Genomic DNA, 20320 nt, shown 5'->3' with positions numbered 1-20320 from the left:
TCTCACCAAGCAGTCCGGGCCAGGGCACAACTGGACAGAAACGTTGTCATCATTTTATTTTTAATCGTGGTCTTTCCTCTAACATGCTGGGTTCTGCTGAAAAGATCCTATCTCCCTAAGTCACCCGCAGGTGTGGGTTATGCAAAGGATACCTTTGGTGGGGTTTTTCTTGTGGTCTTTTTTTTTTTTTTTTTTTTTTTTTTTTAAGGACAGTCTAAATTTCTGCAAACAGTGCTGGCTTTATTTGGGAGCAACACACAGAAACCATAGACGGAAATGCAAAGGGTTGCTCCAGCGTGCTTTTATTCTGCACCCTGAAGTGGTGTCTTGCTGCTCCCCTTGTCACGTCTGTGACTGGCAGCATCTGCCAGCGGGAGCCCTGGGCTATGGCGTTACTCCCCCCCCCGTAGCCCGCAGCCACGTGGTGTTACCCAGAACAGGAATAATCCGGGAGTGTGATTTTAAGCTCTTTCATCTGCAGATCATTGTCTACGGTGATGCTCCATGTCAGGGCACGGCGTCGTACGTTGGCGTTAGCAGCACCGCGGTGCACTCTCTCGGTGCTGGGGATGCAGGTTACTCGGTTGTGGTTTCGGACTGTCGTATTTCATGGCTTGGTGTCGGAGAAATGGATGCTTTTGGGAACACAGGGCTTGCCTGTTTGCTAGTTGCCTACCTGCATTTGGAAATCTGTTCCAGGGTGCTGATTAGGACCCTGAAGGGACCGTTACGCGAGGTGGCTGCCGCGTGTGCAGCCCTTGCTGACCTTGCACTGATTTACAGTGGGTTGGGGAGTTCTCGCAAAGGTATTTGATATTGCGGCACCTGCGATAATTCTCAGCATCTGGAGGCTGTGTATTACATGAGAATTTTGAATGATAAAAATAAAATACAAAGGAGAAAATTCTGGTCCTTGTGATTAGAAAATCAGACCCTCTGAAACACGAACCAGCTATTTTCTAAGGGTTCAAACATGCAAGGGAATATGAGGGAATGTGAACTCCAGTTTGTGCTAGAAAACATGAGATTTGAAAAATAATCAGTATCATGAGTTTGGATTCTTAGATAATTTGGAATTCAGGCCAAATCCCTTTGCATTATCAATACCAAATGTGTGATGCCATTTGCATGAAGGAGAAAAGCTTTTACTCCTAAATTGCGAGCGTATCTATTATCACTGACTATCAGTTGCCAATAGATACCGGAATGAAACATCAGGTTAAACTTTTCCTTCAATTAATCTGTTGGAAAAGAAAAATCATAAAGTTTCCATCAGAAGTCACTTCCAGTTGGCTAAAGACTTTCCTTTTCAACTACAAAGAGCCCAGTTTTGGATCTCATTGCATCCCGCTGTGGCTTGACGAGTTCCTTCGGCGTCAGCCAGGAAAACACGTAAGGGATTTCTTTCCCTCTTCTGTTTGTAGGGGAGAGTAGAAAAGGGTCGAATATCGAAGTATGTTATTAGAACTGCAGAAAAAGTAGAGAGCATTTAGGTCATTACACCTCAACATCAATATGCAACATCACCGGTGTTTTGTCAAGGTGTTTTTCATAATTTTTCTAACTACCTTAACAAAAAAAGAAAGTAAGCGTTATTCTATGTAGAGTAAGTTTGTTCAGTTTTCAAGCTCTGAAGTCTAAATATCTTCTGTTCATACCAAGTCTTCTGTGGAGCTGTGAGTGAATGATTGTAGCTCAGGAGCAGTTGTGCTGTGGGGAGAGCAACACAGCGCACTAGCGAGCACAGGTTGCTTGAGAATTGCTTAGATGTGTATGGGGTTTTTTTTGCCTGTGGGGAAGGAGAAAAGCAGAGAGTAATTTCTTTCACGTTTTAAACTCAAAGGCACCTAAGAACAGCTTAATGTTTTGCTTTGTTTCAAAAAAACCCACCCAAAACACCAAACAAACCCCCCCCCTCTGCAGCTGGTTCCACTCCCTGACTTTCCAGTAGTGAGTGGCTTCATTTTTACATGAAAAAGCAGTTGGACGTTGCCAATGAATTGCATTTAATTTTCCTAAAACCCGCAAATAAATGGCATGTCACTGAGAAGCCTTTGATACAGAGGCAACCCCATATCAGTCTCTTGGAGAACTTTATATATATTTGTTATTCTTGGAAGCTTTGAGACTTCAATATCCGTGTATTAACAGTGAGTTTTATTTGAATCGTGAGGTTCTCTGTGTGTCTGTATATACATATGTATGCATATATATACATACACATGTACACACACACATCTTGAAACGTGATGCTCGTTAATAAATATTTTCTGTATGATGGACATATGGAGTGGTAGGTGTATGTGTGAAGGTGATCTTGCATGTTAGTGTTGAGATAAATGGTTTACTTCTTAAAAAGTCCTTTTTCTTTAGTGGGAAGCAAATTAACTTGTCTATCTGCATGCAAAATTTGATATACTATACGCATTATTTACCATTTACCACCAGAGCTGGCCCGCTCCATGCCCAATTAGCTGCTGTAAGAATGATGTATGATTGGGCTCATTTTGCCCTGTGGCAGTGAATTATTAATTTGTCTATAACTGGGAAGCGATAGCTTAAATGTATGGTTGATATCCTGTAGACTAGAGTGTTCAGTCTGCCAAGAGTTTACAGTAAGAGAATATATCCTTCTGTGAAAATAGGGACATTCGTTATACCTTTTTTCTAATGTGATTTTAAACAGATACAGGGTGGTTTTTAAAAGTTCCTTTTTTGTTAAAGTCCGTTAAAATGCTTCTTTCCTTTCATTGTACAATTGATCGTCATTGCCTGCTTCTACCCATTGCCCCAAGGCTCTTTTATCTCCAAGACACGACTTCTACGCTGCCCTGGGGCCAGGCTGGGGGAAAGCCGGGCATCATCCCTCCCGCTCCAGCGGGGCACACGGGCCAGATGCTCGTGTCCCTGTTGCAGCAGCCGCAGGGAGCCTGTGTGCCTCTGCCAGGGGCACGGTGTGTGCAGGAGGCTGGGCTGGGACAGAGGCGTCGCTGGGTAGCTGCAGGAAGGCTGTAAGAAAGTTGGGTCGGGCCGTGTTGTGGTTTAACCCGGCAGGCCGCTAAACACCACAGAGCCGTTCGCTCGCTCCCCACCCCGCAGTGGGATGGGGGAGAGAATTGGGAAAAACAAGGTAAAATTCGTGGGTTGAGATAAAGACAGTTTAATAGGACAGCAAAGGAAGGGAAAATAATAATAATAATAATGATAAAAGAATACACAAAATAAGTGATGCACAATGCAGTTGCTCACCACCTGCCGACCGATGCCCAGCCAGTCCCCGAGCAGCGGTCACTGACCCCCGGCCAGCTTCCCCCAGTTTCTGTACTGAGCATGACGTCCCATGGTATGGAATGTCCCTCTGGCCAGTTGGGGTCAGCTGTCCTGGCTGTGCCCCCTCCCAGCTCCTTGTGCACCTCCAGCCTTCTCAGTCGGTAGAGCATGGGAAGCTGAAAACCCCTCGACTCCTGTAGGCACTGCTTAGCAACAACTAAAACATCAGTGTGTTACCAACATTATTCTCATCCTAAATCCAAACCACAGCACTATGCCAGCTACTAGGAGGAAAATTAACTCTATCCCAGCCGAAACCAGGACGGGCTGTTGGTTTGAATTTTTATAGCTAAGTTGCACAGGCTAAGCTTGACATTCGGGAAGACCTCTCTTGCATGGCCGTAATTCATTGTAAGTGCCATGACAATTTCTTCAGTTCGATTGTGATTAATTTTGATCAGGGCTGTTAAAGCAGATACAATGATCTATTGAAAATAGTTGTATGTTTGGAGAGATGTTAGCCTGTCTTCTGCGGTGCCTGCCCTGAAAAGGGCTGTGAAATATGTTGGAAGCACAGACGTGATGCACGTGCTGACCATGTGCTGCAAATGGGATTAAAGCTGCAGGCTGTAAAAGCTGCGTGGGGGGTGGAAGGGCACGGCAAGGCCCCAGCGGGGAAGTGTGTGTCAACGGGGTAATGCAGATGGCCAGGCTGAGATTTTTGCTGTCTGAGCCTGAACTGGATATGTGAAAACCTGGGCAGTTCATCGTCCTTTGAAGGGCTTCCCCAAACCGAACAGTTCAGGGAAGATTGAGGAGTGAGGATAAGCTGTTGGAGAGCTTTCTGTGATCAGTTCGGCAGAGATCCCCAGTACAGCTAAGCGATAGGAAAGTCTTCACCGGAATGAATAAATGCGACGTGCTCAGCTTCCACGGCGGCGACGGGGTTAGGGATGCTCTGGTACGGCCAGTGCCTGGAGGTAGTTGGGTTTGCGCGGGTTGGACTCCTGCCCAGTGCCGGCACTTCACGGGGTGTGCGCAGCAGCAGCAGCAGCGAGTTGCTGCGTCCTGGTGGGACGTGCCCGCGGCAGGGTGCTCGGTGGGCTCCTCGGGTGGCACTGTCTCTGTCCGTTCTCCTTTTCCATCAGTTTGGTTGACTTCAAATAGTTATATAGCCAGTTTACCCCGCTGAAAGAGAGAGGAGCTTCAAATTGTGTATCTCGGCAAGAGCTGTGGGCTGCTGCAAGCTCTTTTCAGAAACACTGCAAGTGAGAAAGTAGGTTTCTAACGTACAGCTGAGGAAGCATTAAAAATACTTGGAGCAACAACCTCTATCTACTGAGCAGGTCCTGGTAGTGCATTTGAAGATAATCCTAACGCTGTGCTAACAGCCCAAGGAGACGAAGCCCGAGCCTGGCACAGGAACACCTTAGCAATAGGTCACGTAGGCAGTAGGCATGATTTCCAGTTATTGCTAGAAAGGTGGGAGGGGATGTCTGGGGGGTGTTTGGTTTGGTTTGTTTTTAATGTCTGTGTTGGAAGGTGTATGTGAAAAGGCTGTTAATGTTTTCTCATCGGGAGAAAACTGCTCACATATTAACACAGTGACTTGTTTGTGCGCTTACGTTGGCGCGATGAAAACAGCTATTGAAAACATGCCATCAGAAGTAGCCCAGCTCTGATGGCAAAGGACTGCCTTTTAACTACTGTGCACATCGCGTGGTACAGAATCCACGCGTCCCTTCACGGGGGGGCTATTACTGGGCAGGCTGGAGCATCTCTCTCCTTTCCCAACTTCCACCATCAGAGTGGGAGGATAGTACTAGATAACTTCTATCTATTATGCTTTGATTTGCGTTGTGTGTTACATTCTCTGTTATTTTCCTGTAAGTTGTATTGCTCTTGGAAAGAGCGGAAACATTATAAACCTATGAATAATGCATAATGTGGCTGGTATTTTTTTCTGTGGGCAGTATAGATTTTCTGAGAATGACGGACAGAAGTGGATTTCATTCTTGGAAAGCGAGTAATTTTTCAAAGTTGGTATGGGTCATGTGCATGTGAAAAAGCAAGTTATTGCTATCTCAAATTAGTTACCTCTCATTTAGAGATAGTAGAAGTAGTTTTAGGCATAATGACTGAGGATATAATTAACCAAGGTTTTCTTGCACAGTTGGGTTAAATTGTTGTGGTCGAGTGCTTAGTACCATGCTGGTGCTCCCTGGCTCGGTCTCATCTTTAATGGATTCCAGATCTGGTGGTTTCACGTAACAGCAGCTTTTCCAGATCCCAAGACAATAACGAAATAGGCAGAGGAACTTCAAAGGAAACTTCTCTAGAAAGGAAAAACGAGGTTAAATGATGATATAGTCAACTGTGGGATATTTTTATATCCATAAAAGATGTCAGGCCTATCCCAGTGCAGAAACAGGTGAAATCTGAAACTCTGCTTGACTAATAGACCGTGCTTCACATCTACCCAGGCTCTCCTAAGTGGTTTGGGACCTGATTCTCTCTGGGGTTTCCAGGTGGATTTCTTTGTGTTTTTTCAAGTCAGCTCTGCCCACACAAAGAAAAGGTGTTTGCGTCTCCCTTCCCTGTTTCTAATAGTCTTTGCTATTCAGTAGCGAAAGGAATGGCCCGGGACGAGCTGGAGCCAGGTCTACTGTGAGAGGAGCTGCGTAATCCCCGCACCCACTCCCCTGCCACGGCTCGGCCGTCCTGCTTCACCTGTCCCAGGTGTCCCCGGAGGGAGGAGGTCACTGTCACTTCCAATGAACCCTGCTCTGCTCCCTGGGCCATCGCGGTGTCTTCTGCAGGTAGCGTGCTCTGATTAAATTTGTGTGACCTGTCAGAAAAATACATCTTTTCCTGCCAGCCTTGTGGAAGTGTTTATATGGTAATGCGTTAGTCGGTGCTGAGCGGAGGGGGAAAGGCCACAGTCTCCTTCCTGCAGTTTGCAGAAGGATGACCGACAATAATTGCCCAGCGTTTATGAATTGACTCGTTACAGGTCTCCGCTGGTGTGCAAGCAGTAGGGGAACCACGCCTGTACCGCCTCAGGTCATTGAAGCCTTGATGTCGGGATGGTGGCATGGGACAGGACCGGTGGTCCCAGTTGGCGCACGCGTCTCTGGGACAGCAGCCACCGGTGGGCAGGCAGGAAGGCACGTGGGGCCAGGACAGCCCCGGCATCGCTGGCTGTGGGGTGCTTTCGCAGCTCGGCCGAGCCACGGGCCGGGGTGCCCGGCAGGCTGACGGCGCTTCGTCTGTTTGCAGGATGAAGCGATGCTGAATTGTGCTCAGCTTTCCTAAGGCAGCACAGTCTTGTGCAGCAGGTCACCGCATTCCCTGTGCCTTACTTACAGAAATCCTAATTTATGCCATTAGAAACGTTCAGAACAAAGAGTTTCAGCGTGGTTCACATTTTGCCTGCGCGCTGCAGTGGGTCTCAGCTAATTCAGCAGCAGCGGTTTGTTCTGCTTGAAATCCTGGAGAACGGCTCCTCTCCCGAGGTATTTCTTCCGACTTAATTGCCAAGTTATAGTGAAATATGAGGTTCGTTGTTGTCTGCTGGAGCGCTGGGGATTCTGTTTTGTTGGCACATTTTTCATGACCTCGTGTCAGCAGCATAACTAGGCTATGAGATAATTTGTATGCTTTAGATGAGCAGCTGCATGCATCTTAGCCGGAGAGAGAAGTAAGTGTGATCAGTCCAGCGGAGTTAATTAGGTAAAACAGAGAATTAACTCTAATCTTGTAGATTAAGTGATGTGAGACTGTGCAAGATGTATGTAACTTTCATGCAGGTGGAAATCAAAATGGTATACAGCAAGATTTAATAAAAATGAGAGAAACAATAGCTGAAAATGTGGGGAAAAAAAATCTGCAGCCATTTAACAGCTGAAAAGGAAAAAGTGGTGTACCCTTTATTTCCCTGCGATGCTTTGGTTCTGCGATGGCTTTCCGCTCATTTCCTAATTAAACAGTTTTGAGGTTGTAAGGAAGGAGGACCGCTCTGCAAGCCGCGTGCCTCGTCCTTGTGCTGTTGCAGGTGTCACATGGTTATCACAGGCTTTTGGAAGCTGTTGAATTTACTGACATTTTGTTGGCAACGGGGATGAGGGTTAAATAGTATAGGAAAAACAGAAGAAGCAGACTTGCAATGGTGTCTGGTAATCCTTAAACTGCCTCTCCTGTGGAAACTGTGTGAGTTGCTTTGAGGAACGATGGAGGACAGATTCTGCACGGGCTTTTGCCCTGCAGAAACCTTCCTGCATGGGAGGTAATCGATGCTTCAGCAGAGAGCTGGTCTCTGAGATGTCACCCTGAGGAGATAATGGTTAGACATTAGCTCTGTACTGGTAGTCACAGCATTTTTCTTGTGTATTTCTCAGAAAACTCAATGTATTGGGTATGTTTTCAGTGTGTAATATCTGGGTGGAGGAGTCTCGTCTTAGCTGTCTCTCGGAAATCTGGGAATTACCTTGAGAAAAAGACTTAGGGCTATTTAGTGTTTGTAGTTTGGAAAAGCAGCAAAAGCATGTTATTAAACCCGCTTTTATTGAGTTTTACAGAGCCACAATATCTGTCATCCTGGGCGTCCTTGACAGCTTACATGGTTTGGGTGCTTCTGTGGAGGAGGTTGCAAAATACAAGAGAAAAGGCCTTGTGGTTTATCATAACAAGGCAACTACCGTAACTTGTAGTGTGTGATGAGGGGTCACCTCGCCAGGTCTTTCTGCCGCCCGCTCCCAGGGGGGAGTGACGTGGGGCGGGAGGCCAGCTCCCCGTCCACCTGCCAGAGATGACGCGATCGGAGGTGGCTCCACTGTCAAAACTAAGCCGTGGTACGGAGAAATGTGAGCACGAAAAGTAGGTGGGAGACTTGTGGAAAAACCATACCTTGGTGCCTACCGCACGGAGGCCGGTGGTCACAGCGGAGCTCCACCTCCTTACGTTAACGCCCTGTGTCAGCGTGGGGCACCGGGTGTTGTAAACCCCGGTCCCTTGTCTGACTGATGGTTTCTGGGATGCCATACTGTGGCACGTCACCTAAACGGGAAAGGAGGGCCATCGTTCCATTAGCGTGTCGTCACCTCCTTGAAAATTTACACGGGATTGTCACATCATGAACGTTCTTAAACCAAGGAGGGACTGCAAGATTTTGTCCGAGACAGTCATAAATGAACATGCGGTAGCAAAGAGCGTATCTCAGGAGAAAAACAGCGGAAGTTAAAGGCTCCATTCCTCAAAATCTCGTTACCCCATTCTTGTTTGTTGGTACCTGTTTCTAAATTCAAGGAGTCCCACAGTGAAGTGCCAAGATGATAGAAAATCTCCTGATGCAGGCAAAAGAAAACGAGTTTAATGAGTGCTGCGTGTTCTACATCCCATAATTTTATCAGTAAGCTCTCAGACTTCTAGAAATTGCTCTGAGATTGGCAGCCCAGACTTAATGTCTTCTACCATTTTGCCATCACATGCAATTTTAGTTCTCAAGTGACTCCAATTTTAAACTCCCGGTGATTTAAACAGCTGCATTGTGCAAGGCTGGAGTGAGGACATGCTTTTGTAATCAAGCAGCCCAACTCTAAATTTTATGGCGTGGTGGTTACTGTGCCATTCAAACTATGCCCCATTACACAGAAGTGCATTCCTTTGATTTTACCAAAGAGACCATAAATATAACAAAAAGCATAGCTGGAAAACATGATTTCATGCCTGGATTTTTCAGCTCCTTGCTACTACAAAGAATAAATGAAGTGGTCTCTGAAAGGGGCATATCTTTGCAGTGAATTATGTTTGTATTATTTGTATGGCTAGCAGAGCTCATCGTTAGGCTCACCGGAAAATACATGCCTGTTACAACGTTTAGAGAAACAGGGAACTCAGTTTTCAAATCAAAAGAATAAGAATGTAACTTCCTATTTCAATAGTTTAATACGGTGGAGGCTCAGGGCGTGGGGGAGGAGGTTATTATGCTTGATATAAAAATGTAGAAGATGTTCCATAAATGCATAAATAAAATTAATCGTCAGCAATCTTATGCTTGGCAAACTACAAGGCTTATTTGCCTTAAAATTTCTTATTGTATCCTTTCCCTTTCCCCCCAAGGTGATGTAATGTTTTCATCTCCGAAAACCTGGTTTCAAGAAAGATTTGGCTGCGAGATGGAAATCTGCTTTTGATTCAATATTAGGTCCTAGCAGACAGTACTTTTCAGTCCCATTTGTTTGATCACTGCAGCCTTTCTTCAAAAAAAGTCCCGGTGCGTGTTGCCAGCCATGATTGGCAGTACATAGCCCGCGCGGTCTCTGTCGGTAATACGAAAGCTTAACCAGGTTCTATCATTAGGTCACCACCAACACGAAATAACTGAATAAATGCAATCAAAATGTCAAAATAAAAATGAATATGGCATTAGTGAAGCAAAAAATAAAACAGCATGCACAGGTACAATAATTGAGAATTTATTTTGGGTAATTAAGTTTGATACGTAACAAAATTTTATAGTAAACATTTTAAATGCCCCTAAAAATATAAGGGCTTATTTGCTCAACGTTTTATAGAAAGGTACTTATTACAAATAGATCTATTGGGTAATTTTGCACTGTGAGTTTTTATGTGAAGTATTGACTTACATGAAAGCCCAAGTGCAAGCCATTGGCAAGTGATTTCAGCTGGTGTTGGATTAGACCCAGTGGGACAAAGGGCAAGCTTCATGCCAGCTTTAAAAATATAATTGTTCTCCTGCAAACCTCAAATCAACTATTTTTCCTTGCCAACATTGGTGATTTTTTTTTTTTTAAATGTCCAAAAATAGATATTACTTTCCCTCCCCCCTCTCCCCTTCCCACCCTCGTCTTACGTGGTGCTTCTCTGAGTGGTGAACCTGGTGTCTGGGCACGTTCCAGCAGCGTTTGCAACAGCCAAAGGCAAAACAGTACTGAGCCGGCTCCTGCCCTTGTCCCACCAACGCTGCTGTCCTTGGGACCGTCAGCAGTCAGCCATCCTCTGCGCCACTGCTCCGCCGTCTTGCCGAGGGCAGGTTGGATGCCGTCAGTAACAAAGAGGAGATGATGGAGAGACGAGCCCTGGCTGACGTTGCGGTCAGGTGGACCGGTGGGGCTGCAGAGGGACAGGGTTAAAGGCTCCTTGCAGCTCTCCGTCCCCGCCTCCTTCTCCGAACACCTTCGGATGGGCTGGTGGCAGTGCCAGTGTCAAAGGACATTTGCTAAAGAGGTCAGAAGAAAGGTGTAATTAGGTTAGTCCCACCTCTGATTTTCAGTGCTTGGGTTGATAGCCCACGGGCCCCAATAAGTGGGCTTCAAGGCACTGGATTTTGGACGTTATCAGAGATAAGGTAGTAACAATAATGCTGGGCTGCAGATTAATGCCTTTAGAAACGTTGAGATAGTGGTAGCAATTTGCTAAATTGTTTATGGGTTAACCACAGCTTCAAGGCTCAGAGTGCTGTGCTTCACCATCAGCTCACTCCAGAGAATCGGGAATTCTTGTCTGGAAGCAGCTCAGAGGCGCCGAGTACGGGCAGGATAATGCCAGTAGAAAACCCAAGGCAAATGGTGCAATTTTACATTTATGTGGGTTAGCAGCCAAAGATTCTTGTGTGCACTTCAAGGATAGCAAATACTATTTTTTCTCAGATGTAAATGTAAGAAGACACAGTAAAATGTAATGTGAGTCCCTTCGGTAACCGGGAATTACCATACCAGGCAGAGCAGCGGTCTGTTTTGTGCATTGTCAGGTCTTTGAAAGTGGCTTGTGCTCCAGGCTACAGATGATGGTCCTGTAACGCTATACCCGCCCACTTGAGGACTTTTTTCTCCAGTCCCATGAGTCTGCCCTGAAATATGAGTGTTTACATCTTTTTAAGCCTATTTACCTCATTCAGGACCATCTGATGTTCTCGTTTTCTGTGGAAATGCCTAATCTGTATGTGAACCCTACTAAGCTATTGGATGCAATGATAACATGTGGCAATGAGTTAATGGGTTATGCACACGCTGTGCTACTTTTTTTTAAATCAGTAGTAAATCTTTAAAGCTGTTCAAAATCTGTTTGCTCCCCCGTGCACAATTCTTCGCTCTGATACAGCGATAATGGGTAAAATCACCCCATTCTTTCCTGTTCTGCCATTATTCATGCAACTGAATATGCGCCCTTGTGCTTGTGCCTGCCCCAAACTGAAAACTTAGCATATCATGGCTGATTTTTATTTCCTTCCTATAGGTCTCCAAGTTCTGCTCTGTACTGTCTATAATAGGGACCAACCACTCAATCTGAATTGCAATAAAACTCTCAATATTTCTCTTAGAGTGGTGCTTCCATTCTGGGCAGATCCTCTCCTTTGGTACAGGAGAGGCTGCTATAGACTTGCACCAGTGGAAACTTTTAAAATCGTCCAGAGCATTTGAAAATCTGGTAGTTTGTTAGCAGTTTCTCATGCTCGACGAGCATCAGTAGAAGAAGTATGGCCACAAGCACGTGGAGACTAGTGGGCAGCGTGTTTTGGGGCAATGCTGGTTCCTGAGGCTGGCTGGGGATTCTTCCTAAAAACCTCCCCTTGGTGACAAATATTCTCGTCCTTCAAGTTTTTTTTTACATTGACTTTCTAAAGTCAAGCACTCCAAAGTTCAGAAATGTCAAACATAAGGCTATTTGGACAACTTTAACTCAGCTTTAATTTGTGAATGGCAGACACATCGATTACACACATCTGTTTGGTGAGTGCGTGGTGTTACAGCGCTCAAGGAATGCTGGGGGGCTTTGCATGAAGGCTCCTGCTGTCTCTGTAAGCCCTGCTCCTGTTTGTAACAGCCAAAGGCAGGTAACAAATGAGGGAGCCAAGATGTGGCTGGGAAAGAGAGACCAGATTGATGGTGGAGATATTTGAATACCAGCCAAAAATATAATGTAAAAGTAGACCTGGCTTGAATAGGTTTATGTCAGGGGCAGGGAACGCTAAAATTGAGATAACGTAATAATGACTTGAGCTGGGGTAGATGTCCGTGTCTCTGCAGAAAGCTGCTTTCTGTTGATACCGTTACTTGGCCTGTTGACTCCTCCACGGTTTTCTCACGCGAGTTTTCTGCATTCAGGATTGTGGAGCTCGTTCAGTTTCCTTGCTCAAACGCAGGTGTCAGCAGCCTCTACAACTGCCGCGTCCTCTCGCATCCTCTGGTTTTTCTCCCGCTTAAGCTGACCTTTCCTATCAAATAAACCAACTCCCCCAAAACAGATTTTTCTTTCACTGCGCTGCTCGCTTTTCCCGTACGCTACACTTGCTGTCCCACGTGCGGCCTGGGCTCTCCATTTTGGTCACGGGAGCGTGGCCAAGAGGCCGTTGGTGTTCGCTGTGGGACACGCGACAATGGGACTGTGCTTTTCACTCCTTCCTCGGGCACCACTGGATATTAGTAGCACCTGACGTAAGTGTTGTTTGAACATTACCTCTGTGCTTCAAGAGAAAGCCCCTCCTTAAAATCTCTCCGACAGTGGGAAATGGGGAGACTTTTATCCTCCGTGTTGGCGTGCTCTGGGGTGCCAGCTTTTGACACACCGGCAACTACAGCTGACATCATGGAGCCTTTGGTTGTGCCCAGTTCTGAGGATGGTGTGACCTGCTCCCGGGAATACATTGTGGAGAAGGTGCAGGTAAGCATTGTCCTATGGGTTATGACGGAAAAGACCTTTTGAAGCAAAAGGTCTTACAGGTGAGGGTAAGAACAGCCGGACCCCTGGTTTGTCTGGTCTCGGTGCTTCGTTCGACAGCTGGATCCTTTCAGCCGGGAATGTCTCATCTTTGGCTTTCGTCCAGTTGCGTGAAACCTTATCAAAGCCATAAATATTACCTCAGCCCTTGAACTGGACCTGAAGGGGGAGTGAAAATCCCTCCATCCACAGGCCTCGGAAAGGTAGGATTTGCAAATAGGTCTTTTCTTTATGGCTGTGAAACAAAATCCTTTTACCAACAACAAACCCGGGTACACCTAAAACACAAATCCCAAATGCAATACTTGAGCCTTGGTCCTAGCTGATGGAAATAATGAATATGTGACGTATCGGTAAGTCTTGTCTATGGTGCGGTAAATCTGTCTAAAATTTTGTAGGAGTTCCCCTACAGCGCACTATCTTGGCAATAAATCATCTCAAGTCATAGAAACAGGCCAAAGCAATGAAGATGCCGTAACCGAACTGTAGAGCAGAAGCTAAATAATTTCCAACAAGCATTCATTTTATATGAATATATATGCATAGTACACATAAAAAAAATCCATGTAAAATATATATTTGTATAAAATCTCATTACAGGGCATGTCAGGTACACAGGTTTATGTGTAGAGTGCAGCTTCTTTACATAACTTCAAAAATGTTCCACAGTGCTTTGTTGCTTTTAACAAGTCTGCTCGTAAAACCACAGTTCGTAACCTTGAATATCCGTGTTTTGAACCGGAATGTTTTGTAGCAGGTTTTTTTATGGTAGTTTTCTCACTCATAAAAATATCCGTATGTTTGACATAACTATGAAAAAAATATTTTCATCCATTGCAATTGATAATGGGTATTTTTTCACTAATTGGCAAGAGAGCTGTTAATCTGGAATATATTAGTTTCAACTGACTTGGCAATTGTTTGTGATTTTGCACTCTGATAGAACAGTTATGTATATGTATTTTGCATAGCACTATAGATACAAAACCTCTGCCAGCTTGGCTGACAAAAGTATTCTCCCCGTTTTAGACTTAAATTGCAGCATTGGTATTAAAACGGGCAAGCTCGATAAAAACAAGCCACAAAGAGATAAAATTGCCTTGGAAAAGAAATATGGCATTCACTTAAGCAATTCTTTTGCCTACAAAATATTCTATGTAGATTCTTGTATCGCTTTGCCGGACTGGGTTGCTGGGCGCGTACAGGACAGTTTGACAACCGCAGAGGTACCAGAAGGAAATGTCTTGATGCTCAGTATCACAGAAACATTTCCAGGCCACGCCTGTTAAGCAAACACATAGATCTGTAGTGGAATCTAAATGAGGCTTATTTGGGAGATTTAGAAATCTGTTAAAACAACATCATATAGAATATATATTGTCAATACAAGTCTTAACCCTTCTGTTAGGGTTTCCAATTGATGTCAAGCATGGTGGTTGAGATACGAACTCCTCCCCGCTGTGAGAGGGAGGATATTTCAACTCATTTCATAGCTCTGTAGGAGCTAGTAGGTGATTTTAATATTATTTGTTGCTGCAAAAGCTGCAGCTACATTTATCTGCTCAGTGTCCTATTTATGGCCTCTGGTCCACCTCTGTGGTCAGCTTCCATACGTGATGCTACCGACAGTAGAGTGGCTGCCTCAGCCCGCAACACGGGAGCGAGCGCTTGCAGCGTTGGGCTTTGCAAAGCGTTGGGAAAAGGCAGGTTTGCCGTGAGTGGCAACCCACTACTTGTGAGGAAAGAAAACCCTCACTTTCTCCGGTAATTAACAACCGGCGTAACATCTCACCTGTGAGTCTTCCTGGGACTCGGTGGGCAGCTGCTCGGCTGACCGGCCCCGCTTTGTTCAGTGGACCGATAACCACGTTATTTAGCACTGTACGGCCAAGCGAATCCTTCACTGCTGCTGCATACTCCAGCAAAAGCATTTGCTACGTAGCTCTATTAATTACAAATTGAAGGTATTCGCATATTCGGGATAACTGCAACATTTTCCCCGGGAATGGGGGAGATATTTGGCATTACCAACTTCAAAGAGGGGGAGAGGGAGAGAAGGAATTTAATTCCGCTTGTGTATGAGGTAATGTCAATTCCTTGCAGTCAGGAGACTGGGGCTTAATTGATATCATATGGCTAACAAATGTACTCCAAAGCCAGCCTCATTTGATTGCTTTTTAATAACTAATAACTCTCGGTGGGAGTCCAAAATACGTATGTATAAAAAAGCATGCTGGAGCTGCCTCTCTCGCCTGCCAAGATCACTGTTACTGAAACAAATTTGTACCTTTCGCAGTCCTGGATTAGAAACCAGCAGTGGCTGGACACGTACTCTCTCTGCCAGCCCCGGCTGGGAGCGTCCGGAGGAGCTTGCAGCGAGGTTGCAGGGTACGTCCCCGCCGGCGGCAACGGTTGTCCGCTCTCCCTGGGGTTTGCGTCGAGCTGCGGCTGGAGCGGGGATTGAATCCCTCCCGGTATTCTCCCCTGCCTGCCCAGGCCAGCTCCACGTGAGCGCGCCTGCCCACAGCTGCAGAGCTCGCGAGGGTAATAAAGAGCCACCGAGTAATGTTTCTGTCATGAATCATTTTTCCCGTGGAGTTCATTGCCTTCCCGAGTCGCAGTTCTCAGAGCAAGGAATCGTCCTCTGTGATGGGGCAGGAGACTCATAAAGGGTTCAGCTCCCCAGTCGCCTTTGGTAGCCCCCGTGCTACCCTCCCCCGGTGCTCAGAGCCTCCCCGCTCGCTCCCGAGCCCACGGGCAGCTGCCGGGGTGGCACCGGCTGTGCTGAGCAGAGGCACCGGCGCCAGCACAGTTGCCTACAGTTGGATTTCGCTGAACAACCGGTTACACTAAAGGTCTGCCTGCAGGGCAGGGTCTGGGTGCGAGCAGACTTTGCAGAGCAGGGTAGATGTAAAAACGTGACGTACTGATTACAGCTGACAAAACCAGAGGCCGAGTCCCACTCTCTTCCCTTCTCTCCCTGCCCCAGCAGGGCGGCTGAAGAGGAACAAGAGGATTTGACGGTGTGGCGGCTTGTCCTGGTTTCGGCAGGGATAGAGTTAATTTCCTTCCTAGTAGCTGGTACAGGGCTGTGTTTTGGATTTAGGGTGAGAACAATGTTGATAACACACCGATGTTTTAGTTGTTGCTAGGTAGTGTTTGCACTAGTCAAGGACTTTTCAGCTTCCCATGCTCTACCGACTGAGAAGGCTGGAGGCGCACAAGAAGCTGGGAGGGGGCACAGCCAGGACAGCTGACCCCAGCTGACCAAAGGGATATTCCATACCATGGGACGTCATGCTCAGCATATAAAGCTGGGGGAAGAAGAAGGAAGGGGGGACATTTGGAGTGATGGCGTTTGTCTTCCCAAGTCACCGTTAGGCGTGATGGAGCCCTGCTTTCCTGGGGATGGCTGAACAACTGCCTGCCGATGGGAAGCAGTGAATGGATTCCTTGTTTTGCTTTGCTTGTGTGCGCGGCTTTTGCTTTACCTCTTAAACTGTCTTTATCTCAACCCACGAGTTTTCTCACTTTTACCCTTCCGATTCTCTCCCCCATCCCACCAGGGGGGGAGTGAGTGAGCAGCTGTGTGGTGCTTAGTTGCCGACTGAGGTTAAACCACGACATGGCTGTGTCACGCAGTGCCACGTGCCTCCCTCCCGCCCGTCCTTCCAGCAGGTTTCCCCCTCGCTTATTTAGTGGGTGAGCGGCCAGGGCAGGGCCACGCAGGACCAGAAGTCACGGCCGCTGGCTGGCTTCCCAGGGCATCTCAGTCGCTGGAAGCAGGTTGTGAAGCGGCTGCTGTTCTAACTCCTGGCAGTCAAAATACAGGTAGGCGAGTTACCTGAACGCGCTGTGACTTCGAGCGGTGCCAGGGAGCCTGCTGTGAGCGCCTGCGGGAGCTGCGCAGCTGCGAAGCGCAGGCGCGGCCAGGACAGTGCCTGGGAGGGGCTCCCATGCTGGGCGTCGGACCTTCTGCTTTATGGCGTTCGTGAAACTTCTCAGGGGACGTTTTCAGGCTTCAGTTTGCATTTTGAGCTAGAAGTGACTGCGGGGAGGATGGCTGACATTACTTTCTTGTTCATGAGGTACCCTATATGCAATTTAGAGCACTTAAGGTACTTTCCTGCCTTAGATAGTTTTGATATCCATCCAGGCAGTGTTCAATGCACCCAAAGTTAAGAAATAAGAGCGTGAAGTTTCCAACAACATAAATTTCTCTTTGTTTGATGCCTTTTTTTTTATGACCTATTAAGCATTTAACTGTGAAAGAAGAAAAGCAAATGCCATGTTATATACACGCAGCACGGCTGAGCAGAAGATCGTAGCAGTGTATTTCATTTACCTAGTGAACTGGAGATGTCAAGAATGGGGAAGGGACCATTTCCTCTCTGATTTGGCAGGTAACGAGCGTTGGTGCGCTTCTAGGGGCACTTAGTGTATGGACTTAAATAAATTTGTAAGACACTATTATTTATTATTGGAAAACTGCAATTCAAGTAATACAGAGGGAGATAATTTACAGTAGCATGACATGTCTCAGCAAATTTTAAGGTGGACCGTTTTGGCTGCTGTCTTAGACCTCAGTCTAATTTTGGATAAATTTTGTACTCTGCGTGTTAAGATGGCAGTGCCTGACAAGAGCAGCGTACCTACTGACGCTGCCCTAATACTGGGTTAATGGAGCGGAGCCAATATGATTGAAGAAACTCTTACACTAAACTTTCAGCCTAATATTTAGGTGTAGGCTACACTGATTTGCTTTTCAACACTACGGATGCAAGATGAGCAAATAGCATTAATTTTGTTTCCGACACTGGGAAAAACAGGATAGCAGTGGATGGTCGATGCAACCTGTCTTTTTAATGATAACCCCCATAAATGCAAAGAGCTAAGCAAGTCGGTGATACGTAGGGAAATGCAAAGTCACTTGTATTTCAGTCATTCATAGAGATTAAGATGACGTGAGAGATCTCATTCTTTTCTGGTCTTGAAACATCTCTCCTGATGGGAGCTACTCCAGATTGATGCCCCTGTGAGAAGAGAGTCAGGACCGCAGCGGGCGCACGTCACGGGTGCTTTGTAAGGTCCATCTCCTGAACGGTTGCAGGGACCATTTCCATGTGAGAACCTGCGATTACAAGCGCTGCTGACGTGGGTCTGTTCAGCAGAGTTACGTAGGCAGGGTTCAGCTGGGAGTTCTCTGCGCGGGGGAACTGAACTCAACAGGAGCTGTGCCTATTAGCTCGTTACAGTGAGCTGGAGAAACAGTGTTGTGGAAGGCTGGGGAGCCTGGCTTAAGGCCGCTGAAAGTCGGGGGTAAGACACTGTCAGCTGTTCATCTTGCAGAGGTCCGGAGTCATCAGGAGAGTGCGGGTAAGTGCGAAAGAGTTTTTTGTTTCTTTGTCTGGGCTTGGTTTTGTTTGGGTTTTTTTTGTTTGGTTTGTTTGTGATTGTTTTGGCTTTTTCTTTGTCCAGTGGCCCCAACCTTGAAAAAACGCTGATCCTGTGTGTCTTTCATTCTGCCCATGGTCAAAGGCTGTCCTCACTGTGGTTGCATCTGGGTTGGTGTCACAAGGAATTCAGATGGCTTGTGTCTATAATCAGAGCAAAAACTGGGCAAATTATGCTTGGGATAATTGATACGTATTTGAATTCTATGCAGGAGCAGGATTAATTCAAATGAGTTTGCAGGAAAGGTATCAAAATCCCTACACTGAAAGCAATTAATGAGGGGCCTCTCCTGGGATTATTAGAAAGACTACCAGGAAGATAGCAAATTGTGGAAAATTAAAGATACTTGATGCAGGGCAGAAAAAGGAAAACAAAAACCAGGCTGGATAATTAATGATGAAAACAAAATGACATTCTATTTGGGAAGAAAATAAACACGTTGAAAGAGTCCAGAGATACTTCTGTGAATAGAGACTGATGACTGGGGCGCTTCCACTGTTTCTGTGAAGCACAGGCAACGTTTTAAAATTAGTAGAAAAATGATGAGCGTTTAAAATTATTCCTCAGAAAAGCAGAGGTGAAATGCTAAAAAGTACTGCAGTGCCTGTTCCCTTGCTCTTCCCCCTTCTCCAAACCAGCAGAGGTAACAGGCACATCAGAGCACGTCTGCCCTTCTCCCCCTTTCCTACAGACAGAGAGCGGGGCCAATTTATAAATACCGTTCCTGGAAGCAACGTCAGGAGGGCTTGTGGACTGTTACCATTGAAACGACTGGCGACTTCGTTTTACGTCTACGTGTGCTGATTTTACTTCACCTCTATAAAGCTGCCTTTGATTAGATTTTCGTTAGGACTCACACTAAATTGCACAATACTAACGCAGTTATTTATGTGGAGATCTTTCCTTTGGCCTTCCACTTTGCCTGTTTCTCCCTGTCCATCGTAGCTCAAAACGACTACATTTTTCATTTTGGAGCATTCGATAATCAAAGGACACTGTTATTTCATAAATGTCCATTAAAAAAAAAAACCCAAACAACAGAAAGCAACACACTGCAATGGAATATTGGCATGTTGTTCTGAAAATCGATACTTTAGTTTTCAACTTCAGTAAATACAGTTCGTCAAAGCTCACAAGAACTAGCTTACAGCTCTTGAAAGCAAGAGTGATTTTATGCAAGTTAATGATGAAGCAACATGGTTGGTAATTGTAGCAGATGATTTTGGGCTGCTTCTAGGTAAGATTTAGTATATACCTTTGTTACGGTATTGATAGACTTTAAAAACCCAACCAAACAAAAAAACCCAAAACCAAATAAGCCAACGTTGGTCCCCTGTTACAGGAATGGTGCTGCTGTAGGAAAGAGTGATAAGAAATGGGGTTGATCTTCAGGCCTTTTCCATAAGGTTTCGGCTTTACTGAAGACTGAAGATGCTCAGCACTACGTGTGACTAGTTCCTTATGCTGTTTAAAATGCAGATCTCCCAGCTTCCTCTTCTTGATACGAGTGAGTTGTTTGACCTCTGACATTTTATTCTCTGTCACTTGGGCATGATATTGGTAACAGGAATGATTTACAGCCTCATGGGGACCTAAAGACTCAGTTATTAGGGTTTATGTAATTAGAGGTTGCATCCTGCCCTGTTTGTTGTTCCCTCCCATCCCAAAAGGTGCAACACATCCTGATAATTTGTTTTTTTCCCTGCCCTGTCTCTGTGGTCTCTTAACACCACCACAGCTGCTGCAGACCTAGATCCTACCCTTGGAAAACCGAGGTGGTTCCTCAGCCAGTGCCTTGCACCAGCTTACGGAGCTGCTCCATGAATGGTCACCGTGGGCAGGTAAAGCCACCTTTACCTCT

Source organism: Aptenodytes patagonicus, chromosome 6 (assembly GCF_965638725.1).
Source record: "Aptenodytes patagonicus chromosome 6, bAptPat1.pri.cur, whole genome shotgun sequence".
NCBI classification, from domain to species: Eukaryota; Metazoa; Chordata; class Aves; order Sphenisciformes; family Spheniscidae; genus Aptenodytes; species Aptenodytes patagonicus.
The sequence above is the reverse complement of the archived record's forward strand: the minus strand, read 5'-3'. Positions refer to the sequence as shown.